General features: G+C 45.7%; 1 pseudogene across 1 annotated transcript; it reads left to right on the top strand.

Moving 5' to 3' along the window:
• Positions 1 to 9024: 9024 nt before the first annotated feature.
• On the top strand, positions 9025 to 9378 carry LOC308497824 (large ribosomal subunit protein eL34-like; annotated as a pseudogene). The gene has a single exon. The product of its transcript is annotated as a large ribosomal subunit protein eL34-like (transcript).
• Positions 9379 to 15357: the final 5979 nt, after the last annotated feature.

The raw sequence follows: 15357 nt of genomic DNA, 5'->3' as shown, positions 1-15357 counted from the left end.
TTATGTTTTACCTTAAAGTGGTCCAATTCCTCTATTAGATCCAGGTTAGAAGAAAAAAAAAAGTCTTCCATTATATTCCTGATCACTAATTTAACTTTAATATGTATCAGAGTGATAAACACAGGCTGTTCTTTGTCCGTTGTACAGACTGCCATGGGCCCTCGTAGGTTTTACAACCAACATATGTTCATTCAGCTTCTTAGAATACAGGCGTAATTACCTCCTCAGTGCCCCTCTGCTCCAAGCTGTAAATGCCCATCTGCTTCTCACTTTCCAGTTCCCTCTGATCTCACCTCCCTCCCCTTTGAGTGCCCTTTAAGGAGAAGCAGTAACCCACAGGCCCGACCCACCCCCCTTCCTGGGAGTGGGAAGAAGACTTACCTTGTCTTCTTCTAGCTTCTAGCTTCAACCAGCTTCTGGCTTCTCAGAAACTATGCCTTCATTATGCAATGAAAGCTTTTAAAATGTGCATTTCTTTTATCTAATGTGTGCCATTTATAGAAATACATCCTAAGAAACTAAGTATATTCACAAACAATGCATTTCCCCATGCAGTGCTTTTTATCATTGTGGAACAAAGGGAAACTATAGAAATGCCCAATAATAAGTGATAGGGTGAGTAAATGTTGTCATGCCCAAAAGGCTATAAACTTTGTAGCCATTAAAACAAAATTGTACTGGGAGGAACCTATCTATGCAATCGCTGTTTTTGTAAGCCCAAACTGGTTGCATTTTGATAATCTCAGATGCTTCAACCTAATGGAAGGATATTTTTGGTACACAAATAAGTTTACAACCTACTATTGAGTGAAAAATGCGGAGTACAACAATATTTCTGGAACAATTTCGTTTTTGTGTTGACAAATATCCATAGATACATTTGTAAATAAAAACGTCTGGAAAAGCACACACCAAATGTTAACAGTAGTTATCTTTGGGTGGTAAAATATGGGCAATTTTATCTTTTTTTTTTTTTTAATGAAGTATCTGCTTTTCTCCAGTGAATACTTCCTATTGGTATAATGTTTACAGGTTCTTAATTAAATAAAATAAAATAAACCATAAGAGATAAATTCCAAGAGGCAAACCCTAGTCTCTTATTTTTTTTATTAGTAATTTATAATTCGTTAAGCAAAGCAGGGGCTAAGCAGCGTCTTCTCGGAGAATAGATGTCCCAGTCCGAGCCAGTGGGGGGAGGTTCCTTTGATCTGGAGAGTGGCCCAGCCTGGGACGATCAGAGAACAGGCTTTTTCTCTGAGTGACTGACTGCCACTTGAGTTGAGTCGAGACCAGAGCAACTGAAGAAATGAGCACACTCCTCAGCGTGTCTGATTAAACACTTGCTTTTCTCTCGAGCGCCCATTCTATCTTCTTCCAGCAAGACCCCTCTTCTGATTGGGGGATTCTCTCCCCCAGAGCTTAGCCATAGTTTGCGGTGGATTGATAAACTAGACCTAAACTAATCGGTGGGTCGCGAGGTGGGCACGAGACCAGATCAAAGCTGCTGAAGCACGAACTCCATTTCCTCGGTTCCCTCTTCATCCTTTCTATTGAATTGTAAATTTGGTTATAGCTTTATTTTCTGAGCTTTCATTTGTAGGGTGTGATTATTGCATTTTTATTAGTTTTCTATTCTTGGCTGTATTACTATTAGTATCTAGTAACTATTACTACCTAACTAATTACCCTAAAACCTACTGGCTTAATACAGTAATAGTCATTTATGATTATCTCTCACGGTTTCTTTGGGTCAGGAATTCAGACAGGGCTTGGTGGGGATGTCTTGCCAGTTGCATGCTATCTTAGGCTTCGGCAAGAAGACTAAGACAGGGGGGCTAGAATCATCTGAGGCCTTGTCACTCACTTGTGTGACCATCAGTGCTGGGTTTAGCTCAGGGCCTAGCTGCCTGAACAGGATTTGTCTGCCAGGCCTTTCCATGTGGTCTGGGCTTCCTTGTAACATAGTGCTTGGGTTCCAAGGGCAAGTGCCAAGAGTCAGGTGGAAACGGAATGCTGTTTTTGCCCCAGCTGCAGAAGTCACATAGTATCATTTCTGCTGTACTAACTGGTTACTGACTGGATAGTCACAGCCCCTCCCCGCCCAGGAAAGCGCAGACCCCACTGCAGTCCCACTGTGAGAAGAGCATTCAGACTGGGACGGACATGTAATTGGGAAACGCAGTTCTGTCTCAATGGCTCATTACCCTTTACTACCACTCTCAGGATATTGATTTCAGGGGTTTTTTGGCTGTCTGCCTGACTTTTCGTTTATTATTTTAGTTTTCTACTGTTGCCTACCTGTTGCTGTTTCCTCCAGTCAGATCCATCCCTTGGGTAAGGCAACTGTACTGGCCAGCTGAGCCCCTCACTTGGGCGGAAGCCATGGGTGCTGCATGTTCATGTCCCATCTATGGGTAGCCCCACATCCAAGTTTCTTTTTTCTGTTTGTTTTGTTCTCTCGTACTGGAAACTTTTCGCAAATGAGTCTGAGAAGATGTGTGGTGGATTCTCAAACGTGTGAGGCTACTTGGTTCTCAATTCTCATCTTGAAGTGGGCCACTAAATGGATGATGGCACGCGCTGTTTTCACAGGTGGAGCTGGTGGACTCACCACAGAATGACAGGACAGCAGGACAGCTGTTTGAAGGGGGACCCCCACATGGCAGTAGCTGAAGGTCTTCTCTCTCAAACTGTTCCGTTTCTCCAGGGAACGATCCTTTAATTTCCTGCCCCCGAGGGTGGCCTGACTACTGACATTCCAGGAGCCAGATGAGAAGAGCCCCTGGGTGGCTGTTGGGGATGCAGACTCTCCTTCCTTGTCTGGTTTCCAGTCAGGAGTCTCAGGTGCACCCCACACTGTGTCTGGCATCCCTGACTCAGGAGCATCTCTGGTCCAAGTTCAACTTGTTCAGACACTAAACCTCCCATCTCCTTGCAAGGGGTGCAGCTCAGGGTAGAATGGGGCTCTGGGTGTCTTACAGCTCCTTATATCTGACTTAGTCAAACTCTCTGTATGTTCCCTATGGCTGCAATAACAAATTGCCACCGACTTGCTGGGTTAAAACAGTAGAAATGTATTCTCTCATGAGTCTGGAGGCCCGAAGTCCAAAGTCAGTTTCACTGGTTTCCAAATCAAAGTGTGGCAGGGCTATGCTCCCTCTGCCACAGGAGGCTCTGAGGGAGCATCCATTTCTCCCCTCCTCGGCTTTGCTGGCTGCTGGCGTTCCTGGGCTTGTGGTCACCTCAGTCCAATCTTTAAGGCCACCATATTTAAGTCTCTGTCTGCCCCAACTTCACATGGCTTTCTCCTCCATGCTGTGTCAAATCCTCTTACGGGGATACTTGTGATTACATTTAGGACCCACCTGGATAATCCAGGATAATCTCTCCATCTCAAAATCCTTAATGTAGTCACATCTGCAAAATCCCCCTTTTCCAAGTAAGGTGACAGTCACAGGTTCCCGGGCTTAGGACCTGGTATCTTTGGGGGCCAATATTCAACCCATTACAGCCTCTCTTTTCAGTCCCACGTCCTGACCACGCTTCTTCTGTCCTGAGTGTCTTTAATACCTTTTGGAAGTTCTGTGAGGGGTGAAAATCTGCTTTTAGTTGATAGCCCCCACTTCAGGAACTAAGTAAGTATTATTCCTTCAAAACTTTTCCAGATTCCAAAAATGTACTGACATCTTGCTATAGTCAGTGTTTGCTCCCCCCACTCCAAAGAAAATCTAACCTCCAAAGGTGATGGTAGGAGGAGGTGCGGCCTGTGGGAGGCAGTTAGGTCATAAGTGTGGAGTCCCCATGAATGGGATTAGTGCCCTTTTAAAAGGGACTCCAGTGAGATCCCTAGCCCCTTCCTCCGTGAGGATACAAGAAGTCTGTGCCCCAGAAGAGGGCCCTCGCCCAACTGCTCTGGCACCCTGATCTTGGACTCCCAGCCTCCAGGACCATGAGAAGTACAGTTCTGTTATTTGTACGCCACCCAGTCCGTAGTATTTTGCTACACTGCCCAAACAGACTAAGACGCATCTCTCTCTTACAGCCGATGCGTCTCCCTTCTCTTCCTTTCTGGTAGGCTTACCCTTGTTTCAGTCCTTGACTGTCATTTTGGATGAGTTTCAGGTGGAAAGAGAAATAAACGTGTTATATACAGTGTTTAACCAGATGTCTCTCCACTGGTTTTAAATATTTTTACAAATAGCTTTATTGCTTCTTCCGTTTGTTACAATATCATATGCTTGTTTTCGAAATAGTCTCAGACTAAGGGCAAGCAGGCAGGTTACTGGAAATCACACTGCTTACCTAAAAGCAGTGGTCAAAATGCAAGTCTACCGTTACAATATTTTTTGAAGTATATCCCAAACATTATGGCATTTTGTCTCTACATACTTCAGTACGTAACTAAAATATAGCCCTGTTCTTATAATGCTGGTACCACACCTGACAAAATTGTCTGTAATGACTTGGGATCATAGAACACCCAGTTCATACTCAAATTTCCCCAATCATCTCAAAAATATCTTCTTACAATTGATTGATGGGAATCAGGGTCCAAACAAGGACAGCCTGACCCTTCGTTGTTATACCTCAGAGGTCTCTTAATTAAAGTGGCCCCCCTCCCTTTTTTCCATGTCATTGCCTTGTTGCATCTCCAATTTTAAAAAGGCACGAAAGAAACCTATTTCTGTTCCTCACATTGTTCCATAGCTTTGAGAGTGTCTAACAAGAGTGCGCTATTTGTTGATAGAAAGATGTGTGGACATGACTTGGAATCAGCTTGGGTCTTGCTCAGAGATCAGACTCCAGCTCTGCACATTTTGTCTCCACAACAGCCCCTGAACTCTGAAATTCAGTCTTTTGGAGAAAGCGTTTGCTTTTCACCCAAGGGTCTCGAGAAGCTCTATCCAGGCAAAATGTCTTTGGATCAGATGGGGTCCAGGAGAAGGCAGAGACCCAAAATACCAAACACCTTCTGCAGGGTCTTTAGTGCCCAGGGGACACCTCTACTATGTTTCCGTAAGTTCACGTACAAACTGCTTTTAAAGAAGAAACATTCAAGAATCCTCCCCTTGAATTGTTTCAAAATATTGCTGACACTGTGAGAAAAGGAAATTTATCTTTTTTGTTGGGGGTAGGGGAAAGAGGTGACTTCCATACCTCCTTCCTATATTTAAGGATTTGCCCACTATATTAGTTTCCTAGGGCAGCTGTAACAAAGGACCACAAACTGGGTGGCTTAAAACAACAGAAATGGGTTCCCTCACAGTTCTGGAGTCTCAGAGTGCTAAATGGAGATGTCAGCAGGGCCATGCTCTCTCCGAGGACTCTCGGGAAAGATCAGTTCCAGGCCTCTCTTCCAGCTTCTGGTGTTGCCTGCAATCCTAGGCATTCCTTGGCTTGTAGACGTATCATGCCAACCTCTGCCGCCATCTGCACATGGCCTTCTCTGCTGTGTGTGTCTCGTTTTTCTCTTCTTAGAAAGATACCGGCCATCGGATTAGGGCCCTCCCATACACACCAGTATGGCTATATCCTAACCAGTTACATCTGAAAGTCTCCATTCCAAATAAGGTCGCATCCTGAGGTTCCAGGGGGACGTGAATTCTTAGAGGACACTATTCAACCCAGTGCACCCACCCTGAGTCTGGTTGGGATACAGAAGATACGGAGCCTGCCTACTTCTATAGGAAATGAAAACTCGTGATATGCACGTTCATTACTGCACAGGTATGGGACCTAGTCTTGGCCCCTGGGACACCCTGCATAGGATTTTTAATCTGGAGGTTTTTAATAAAGAAACGGAGGAGAGAGTCCTCTAGCTGGTCACATGTGTTTGTCAGCTTCTACTGTGATAACCAACAGCCCAAATCACAGTGGCTTCCAACAGTACATTTGTGTTTCTCACTCAGTTCTGTGGATAGGCTGGTGGTGGACTGCGGCTTGGCTGGTTTCTACTGGGTCCCCACAGATTGGGCTCCAGGCAGTAGGTTGGGTTCCGATGTGCTCCATGTTTCATTCCAGAGCTCAGGCTGGAGGACCAGCAGACCCTGGAGTGTACTCTTCTCATGTAACACGGCAGGAGCATAAGAGCGGGGCAGATGCTCTGCTCAGAAAGGGCACACGGTCACATTGCCCATATTCCATGGGTCAGTGCAGGTGACATGGCCAAGCCCAGAGTCAGTGGGGCAGGGAGGCACTGGTGGGGGAGGGGAGAAGGAATCCTTCCTGGAAAATAATGGAATCCACCACACCATGGCAGCAACAGGAGATGCTACGTGGCAGCAGTGTCCCTTCTGGTCTGTTCTGAGCTGTGATTCTGCTGTGGTTCTGGTCCAATTTCTAATCTTGGTTCTCAAGCCAGTTCTGTGAGATGCCCAAGAGCATTTGGTAAATTCTTTTCCAGCTTCAATGGGCCAGACTCAGCTTCTGTACCTTGTAACTAAGAGTCCTGAATGAGACGCAGGATTTTAACTCCTCTCTGGCCTTAAACGTGGCTTGGTGGTCACTGGCCTCGTGTCTCAGTGGTAAACCCTCCCAACTACCTGCTCTGGGGCTGGCACTCTGAAAATCACATTGTGGACTCCTTGGCTAGCTGGCTTTCTGATGGGCCCAGCCTATCTACAGAAAGACCAGCAGGGAGGAAGAGAGAAGGGACATGTTTCCTGTGGCTTGGCACTCCTGTCCGCGCGGCCTTGGCAACGGCAGTCAGTCCTAGCCTCCAGACCCCTTCAACCCTTCTGGACCTGCTCCCTGTGCCCTCTCACAAGCGCCGGCTACGGCTGGGCAGTGCCCCCTGCGCAGGGGTGTTTTCCCGATGGGTTGATTGTTGGCTGGGTCCCCTCCAACCAGTGCCCCAGGTTGGGGGCCTGCAGTTTGAGTATGTGCTTTATACCAGCTAAGGACGGCTGTGGGGCCTCCTCCCATCCCTGCTGCTGGGTGGCCAGGCGTGCCCTTTGAGCTCTTAGTGGTTCTGGGCCATTTCCAGGAGGCATCTATACTCTGTGTAGTCACAGCAGGACAGAACACGGTCTTGTGGCATCGCTGGGTGTTGTCCCTGCTGGGCAAGGACAGAGGCATCTGTATTTAGTCCCCCAGAAGAAGCTGGGGAAAGTCCAGCATAGCCTGGGCTCTCGGTCTCTCCACACAAAAACTCCACTCTCTTCTTTTTCCTGGTAGACCCTGGTGGGCCAATAAAACTAGACACTAAATCATTACCCATTGAAAACTGGTTTCCCTTGCCCTGAAGGCTGGAACGACTCATTCTTCTTCTGCTACTGGAATCGGAAGGGAGATAATTGGGCATATTTGCATGGGGGTGTGTGCGCCCTTCCGAGATTGTGCTGAATCCTTCCAAGGCAGGGAGGGAAGAAAAGGGAGAAAAATAAACTTCTTAAATTTCCATATTTAAAAAGCTCATATGCTGCCTCAGCTATTAAACGAAAATAAACTTAAAAATAAAAAACAAGTCACGAACTTCAATTTAACCACATTTAAATCAATGTGATAGATGATGTTTTACTGGAACTGAATTACTGTGAATCACTGGTGTGTGGTTTAATGAGGGAAAGATGTATTTTCAACTTGTTTTTTTCTTTTTTGGATAATGGATCATTATTTGAGTCACTGACATTATCGTTATTTTTTTGGTTTTGAATAATAAGCTCCTTTTAAAGTGCTTACCCATGTTTTAATGAGCCAATTAATTTAATCATGCATCCCCAAAATATAATACAGAAAATATTTAAATGGTATTTAATGAAATGTCTTTATTTATGCCACGTTTAGTGCTAATGCATATTGTCGCAAGTTGGATGTGAAGGAGATGGGAGTTGCGACATCCATCATCTCATAGGACCACGCAATTCTCTGGCCAGTTTTCTCTAGTTGAACTCTGGTAAAATGTTTGCCCTCGATAATACTGCACACTGACTCACCTGCCATGAACATGACCTTAATTCAAATGGAAAAGCAGGTTTTAAAATTGGGAATTGGCACTTCGTTCTGGAATGATCATCCAGGTGACCCAAAAATGAAAACACAATGTTCAAAATTTCTGGTAGAACTCAGAGACCCCCAGGAATATGCCTACATACCCCAATCTGCAAAGCACCACCTTCTGTTATGTGGGGAAAGGATTAAAATGAAACGAGAGATTGCTCAGTGGCCACATGCATGGGGCCTGGAGGTGTCCTCTGCTGACCTGCAGAAACACGTTGGGAAGACTACAGTAGATGGAAGAAAGTGGGGGTGAGTTTCCAAAGACGAATGTAGACACCTCCTATACATTTGAGGAAGAGGTGGCCTCCTCCTGGAAGTCTGGTGCAATTCTGGACAGAATGGGGCTCCTTCTGGAAGTAAACAACATAAGATATATGATTGCCTTTTCACCGTGTTTCCTTAAAACATGAGCTGCAAACTTCTCAAAACAAAGAAAAGGCTAAAGTGAGTAGAGTCTGAAAAAAACAACAACAAACAATTAACAATGCTTACCTCTGGGAAGTAGGAAGGAGGTAGTCAGGGAACTTCCTTTCCACCCTACTACACTTTATGGATTGTTAACATAAGCATGGATAATTGATTTGAGAAATCATTTTGTTAAATAATGAAGAGTGCCTCAACTCTCCAAGACCAACACGGTGCGGAGTGATTGCCAACCACACATCTTGAATTTTCTGGCTTGGTATCAAAGTCTGTTCTTTTGGTGAAGTGTTACCTCCCCTGATTATAAAAGTCAAATTCATCATAGAACATTCAAAAACTACAGTGGAGTGGATAGGAATCAAACAAATGCCCACCACTCAGAGACAATCACCATTAACTTTTGGAAGTATTTCCTTCTTCTTTGAGATATAAATTTCCTTTCCTTGAATATAGTTGTAAGCACACCGTGAGTACAGTTCAGTAGTTCTTTATTTTTCTTCAAGCAACAATAAGACATAAGCATTTCCCCATGGGTCAGCAAAGACCAGGCAAACACTAACATTTAAAAATATACTTTGGAGGGGATGGTGTTTACAAGCATTCAGAATGGTCCAGCGTTTGACATTCCGTCGGAGGCTGTCCTACAGTATGGCTTCTAACAAAACTAGGCCGTCCCGAACCCCTGGTAATAGAATTGTTTACCTTTATACCAAGAGGGTTAGGAAAGCATCAAAATCTGCATGTATGGGCCTGTGCCCAGGCCGACTTCATGGAGTTCGTGCTGTCAGACCTAAAGTTCTAATAAGATTGTCTAAAACGGAAAAACATGTCAGCCTATGGTGGATCCATGTGTGCTAAATGTGTCCGTGCGGGATCAAGCCTGCTTTCCTTATCGAGGAGCAGAAAATCATTGTGAAAGTGTTGAAGGCACAAGCACAGAGTCAGAAACCTAAATAAAAAAAAGAAGCTTTTTAGAGTAATAAAAACAATTAAAAGGATATGTGTATATATATTATATATATGAAATTTGGAGAGTCTATCAATTTATTATCTACATTAAAAAATATTTTTTTTCATTTTGAAATGATCAGAGTCTCACAGGAAGTTGCAAACATAATACAGAGGGCCCATGTACTTTTAACCAGCTTCCCTTAAGGGTGACATCTTACATAACTACAGTGCAATATCAACACCAGGAAATTGACGTGGGTACAATATACAGATTTTATTCCAATTTCAGCAGTTTTTTCATGCACTTGTCTGCATGTGATTACCTCCATATTATTTGTAAAGGTAGGGAAACTTAAGACTCAGATTGGTTTAGTATGCGCAAGCTGCCCTCCTGGCAGAGAAACCCAGGTCCCTCTGATTTGAAGCCTGTACATTTCTCACTCACCTGGGGCATGGAGGGAGCAGTGGGACACAAAAATTAAGCAACATTGAAATTTTAAACTTCAATATTGTTGGAGGATTGATTTGAGTAGCCAGGAGATCCAGACCTGGTTCTGTCACTAATGGTAAGAAGTTGAGCAAACTTTTAAATTTCTGTCGTTTTCAGAGTGCTGGTTATAAAATGGGGGTGACCCACACAACATCTCCCTCCCAGGGTTGTTGAAACATAGACACAACGCCCACAGAAAGACAGGTTCTTTTAATCCCCAAATTTAGCAGCTGTCCTAAAAATGTTCCGGATGGGAGAAACTCCTGAATCTGGAGTTCAAAGATTTAAGTAAATCGAATATAGTGCAATTACATTTTATGTCCATTTGAATTGTGGGAACCTGAAATAATGTAAAAATATGAATATGACCTCATATTATTGAAACAGAGATAGAGAACCCCCACCTAATTTTAAAAATTAGTCAAAAATCCCTTAATATCAAAACTGGCGGGACTGGGGGTTGTACACCGTTGCATGACGTGGCCACCGGGTGGCGCCACTTTAGCGGGTAAACAGAAATGCGTATCCCGGGCCGACGCGTGGGAACCGCTGCGCTGTTTGGGTGTGTGGGACTTCCGAGTTCAAGTGGTCTTGGAAGCGCTGGGGCTGAAACGCGCCATCAGTGTGGTGACCACGTTTGCGGAAAGGTTAGCTGAGATACAGTGCTGCAAAGAAGGCCAGTCTTTGTGATCGCGGTTGCCATTAATTTATGTATGTGAACATTCTGCAAAACAATAGAGATAGTGCAGAGAGCAAGTTCCACGGAAGCACAACAATACCACGATGCGTGTATATTGTGCTCTGAGGATCGTGCCCCCAGCATTAGAGTTATTCTTTTTCTTTTTTTTTTTTGGTTTTATTTTATTTTATTTTATTTTTACATCCCTCACACCGTGAACCCCCCTCCCCCCATCCACCTCCACCCCGACCTCACACCGAGCCATCACATTATATATATAAAATTATAGTTGGCATTCATTAATGTCCAGCCTCTGGTGTACAATGCCATGACCAGGCATCCACAGCATCCCTGAGGTGGTCTCCCAAATAGGACACATGTCCATCGGACACCCAATAAAATCCCCAAACACTATTGAATAAGTTCCCCAAAGTAATTCTCAAAAAACCCTGAGGCCATCCTGTGGTCACCAGCCGCCCCCCAATCCTTTCACCCTTCCCCCCATCCCCGACCCCCTCCCCACCCGCCCATCTAACAACTCTCGGTTTTTTGTGTCCCCAAAACTGTTTCTGATTAGTTCATACACATATTCTTTTCTTTAGATTCTGCATATAAGTGAGATCATATGGTACTTGTCTTTCTCTTTCTGACTTATTTCACTTAACATAATGTTCTCTAGATCCATCCATGTTGTTGCAAATAAGATTTCTTTTTTCTTTATGGCTGCGTAATACTCCATTGTATAAATGTACCACAGCTTCTTAATCCAGTCATCGACCGATGGGCACTTCGGTTGTTTCCATATCTTGGCTATTGTGTAAAGTGCTGCAATAAACATAGGAGTGCATACAGATTTTTGAATTGGAGTTTTGGATTTCTCCGGGTAGATGCCTAGGAGTGGAATTACTGGATCATAGGGTAGTTCTATCGTCAGATTCCTGAGATACCTCCATACTGTTTTCCATAGTGGCTGCGAGAGTTATTCTTATGTGAAAATTATTCTTGAGTTATTGGGTTTTAAGTGATGCAAGTCTCTAGAAACCCATCATCCTCATTAAAAGTGGTCGATGAGATTCTGATACCTAGGGTTAGATTAGCTCTGCTGGAAAGGAGGTCTTGCCCTCCTAGCCTGTCCCAGAAAATTCAGTCACTCCAGGATACAGGAGAAGAAACAAACAAAAAAGGTTTTAGCTCCACTTTGTGCTACTTTATGCTTATCCACCTTCTCTCATTTAATCCTTACAACTCTACATGGCTCTGTTACCCACCGTCCACGCCCCCCACACCCCAGCTGATCTTTTGTCAGTGTCTTTTCCTTCCTTCATCAGATGAGGAGACAGGCTCAGAGAGGTTAAGTAACTTGCTTAAGACCCCACAGCTTGTAGGCTGTAGAGCTGGGATTTGAACCTAGGTCAGCTTGACACATAGCTTGCTCTGTTTCTGTACATCAGGATACCTCTGAGTTATGCTTCTGCTGTTATCGCTGCCATCAGAAATTCAGCAGGGATAACCAGGTGTCTGTCTGTGATGAGGGCGGAGGGCAGGTATTTCTCAATAAGGTATCATTGCTCTTTCATAAACTATTCCAACATTTGAAGCGGCCTTTGGACGGGGTGATTTTGAAGATTTGTTTAGATTGCAGCAGTCACACGTTCTCTCCAGACATAATGTCACCATCTGTGGTTAACGTAGCCATGGAATGTCTATCAGTAAAATTCTCAATTAGTGATGCACTTGTGAAATGTTATTTTAGTTGAGTCAGCAGCCTTTTCATTTCAAGGAGTCAAGGAGAGGTTGATGTAGGCAGGGCAGGAAGGGTAGAAAATTGTGGCATAGCAGCAAGGGAAGAAACAGCAAATGCTTCGCAGTTCTTTGGGAAAGTGTGATTTTATTTATGTACCCAATCTCCAAACAAAGAGGAAGACCTAAAAGTATGAGACGCTGGATAATTTACTCACTGCCAGATAACAGGCCAGATAACCTGCTTTGTAAGACAGCATTGTGAGAGTAGGGTGGCTGTGTTCTTGATTAAATTAAAAGTAGAAATGCAATTGAATCTCCTAAGTATGATGTAGGGGACATAGATACATTTTTTAAAAAATGCATTTGTATCTGTTATCTTCATTTCTCTCTGCACAACCTCCCTGCTTCGAACAAACTTCTATGATAGCACTTACGCTCACTGGTTAATGGTTAGTGTATACGTCCATCTCGACCGCTGGTTTATGACTTTCTTCAGGGCAGAGACCCTGCCATATTTACGCATCTATGTAAAGCCCTAGCACTCGGCAAGGTATTGGCTAGGGCTTGTTTCATTGCAAAAGATAAAAACCCATTAGATGCAACTTAAGCAATAAGGGGCTTTGTTTCCAGGAGCCCCAGGGCAGGGGTGCAGCCCCGTCTTGGAGGAACAGGAATCAGGCTCTCTTGCCGTTCCTCATCTCTTGCGTCTGTCTCATTAACACCTCCTCCTCCCTGCAGTGTCTTCCATTGCTTCCTGGTCCCCTAGGCGGAAAACCTGGCTGCCAGCATTTCCGAGGAGACGTGCAACTTGTCCAGCCCTGCACTGAAAGCCATATCACTCTGTCCCAATCTGCCCAGTCTCTAGGGATTGAGACTCTGATTGGTCCAGCCTGGTAAGGTGTTCACCTCTAGTCCAATCAACTGTGGCCAGAGGGGTGTGGTCCAATTGTAGGATGGAGGTTGTTCCTATGGTAACCACTTGGCGCGGGCAGTTAAGGAGGAAGGCACCGTTCCCTGAGAAAAGGGGGAAGGGGCGGGCAGCCCAAACAATAGGGGGCTGTGTCCCTGTATATACTTGGTGCACCATAAATGCTTACTGATCTGCCTTGCTCTAAATGCTGCAAGATGCTGGCCTTTTTGCGCCGCAAACACACCGAGCTCTTTCCGGCTCCGCGGCTTCCGAGGTACTCTCCGCTCTTCTTGCCTTTTCCCCACCTGGCTAACTCCCCCTCCTCCTTCGGGTCCGCATTTGGATTCGCCACCTCTTCAAATGGTCTTTTCAGACCCCCTTCCAGAATATCCTGCTCAATTTCTTCACAACACCGTCTTGCAGTTACTTGTTTCATTCTGGCCTCCCCAAAGAATATAAGTTCCAGCATTCCCAGAGGCCCCAAGAGCTCCCCATGCAAAATAGTAAGCCAAGCGGTGGGGACAACTTACGAGTGGGGGACAGCAGGGGAGTTAATGCCTCACTAGGCAAATCTTCGATCAATGGGAGATGGGGATACATTTTTACCCTTTTCCCTCCATGGACTGTCTTGAGATGAAATTGATGCCGGCCCAGCAAGGTGGAGCCTGCTCACGTGGACAGTGGCTCCTTCTCACCCCCTCTCCTCTGCCCCTCACTCCTGCTCTCAGGGATTGCACTCCTTGATAAACTAGTAGCAAATAGGCCTTTGCCCCAGGCTCTGCTTTCTGGGGAACCTGGGCTAAGTTACCAACTCTAACTGGCATACATTAAAAATTAAGTGTATTGGCTTCAGTGCTTAAACCATGTGCCAGAAACCCCCCTCTCTCCATCTCTAGACTCTGTTTTGCTCCACTGTGGCTTTATTCTTATTCAGGCTTTCCCTGAATGGAGGCAAGCTGCCACCAGCTGCTCCAGCTTGTTCTCACCTGCAAAGAACACCTTTCTCTTGGTGGTTTCAGCCTAAGTCCAGGACCTGACCCTCATGGGCCCTGATTGGTCCATATCGGGTCACATGTTTTCCTCTGACCCAATCACTGTGGGGGATGAGGACCAAGCCTGGTCTCTTGGGTATTGGTTCCTTTCACGTTTCAGGGGCAGTGCTAACCTGGGAGAGGGGGCAAGATGAGGCCCGGAGAAATGACAAATTGGGTGTGGTGGGAGAGGGGAGCAACACATTCGCAGATGGCAGGAAGTTTCTGCCCCCCACCCCCGAGCCCCAGCCCCCCCTCCTCTCCCATCCCCATTCAGTACAGACCCTTGGGGTGGGAGGGAGAAGGGGGGACACCAAGCAGTAAGGGGTGGGAGGCCAGAGCTGGGGCTGGGCAGGCTCACTTCAACCACAGGTGTACCCAGAGCAGGCTCTGCGGTCCAGACCCTGGCGCAAAGAGCGGGCCCCTCTGACCTTGGCACTGGCCGTCTCTACTCCATGGCATGATCAGGGCCCGTCTGTCCTGAAGCTCTCAGAGGCAGAGCCTTCCCAGGGGCCCACACAGGCCTCCACCAAAGGCAGAGTCCACTCCGCAGCCAGGGACCCCAGTAGAAGCCACCTGGAGATTCTGTGTTCACTGCAATCTTTCAGCCAGGCACACCCTCCCCCTCCACCTGGGACGACCTGAGGAAGTCACCTTCTTGAGGACAGTCAGGACTTACCTGGAGGTTCCCCTCTAGGCCATCTGCTCCCACGGGTCACCACCCCCAACCACGCAGGCCTTCTGGACCTCTGTCCTGCTCTTGCCACCCTCATCATTGCTGCTGTGATATGGTGTGTCTGCAGCTCCGCGAGTCTGGTGCCTGTGGAGTCAGCGCTCAGTCCCTAATGCCTAATAAGAGTTAACACTCACAACATTTACCACACCAGGATTGTCTAAGTACGTTTTGCTTATTGATTCTTTTTATCCTTATGACGAAGACGCTCTGAGAGCAACGTATTGACCTTGACCAGAACCCGATTTGAAAAAAGTGATCAGTACAAGACATATTGGATGGAGACCTTTGGGTAAATCTGAATATGGACTGGGGATTAGATGATATAAAGGAATTATTGTTACTTTTGTTAGGTGTGATAGCAATGTGGTGGTGACTATAGGAAAACAATGTCACTTT

Source organism: Rhinolophus hipposideros (genome assembly GCF_964194185.1).
Source record: "Rhinolophus hipposideros genome assembly, chromosome: 5".
Taxonomy (NCBI): domain Eukaryota; kingdom Metazoa; phylum Chordata; class Mammalia; order Chiroptera; family Rhinolophidae; genus Rhinolophus; species Rhinolophus hipposideros.
This window is presented reverse-complemented; position numbering and strand designations above follow the sequence as displayed.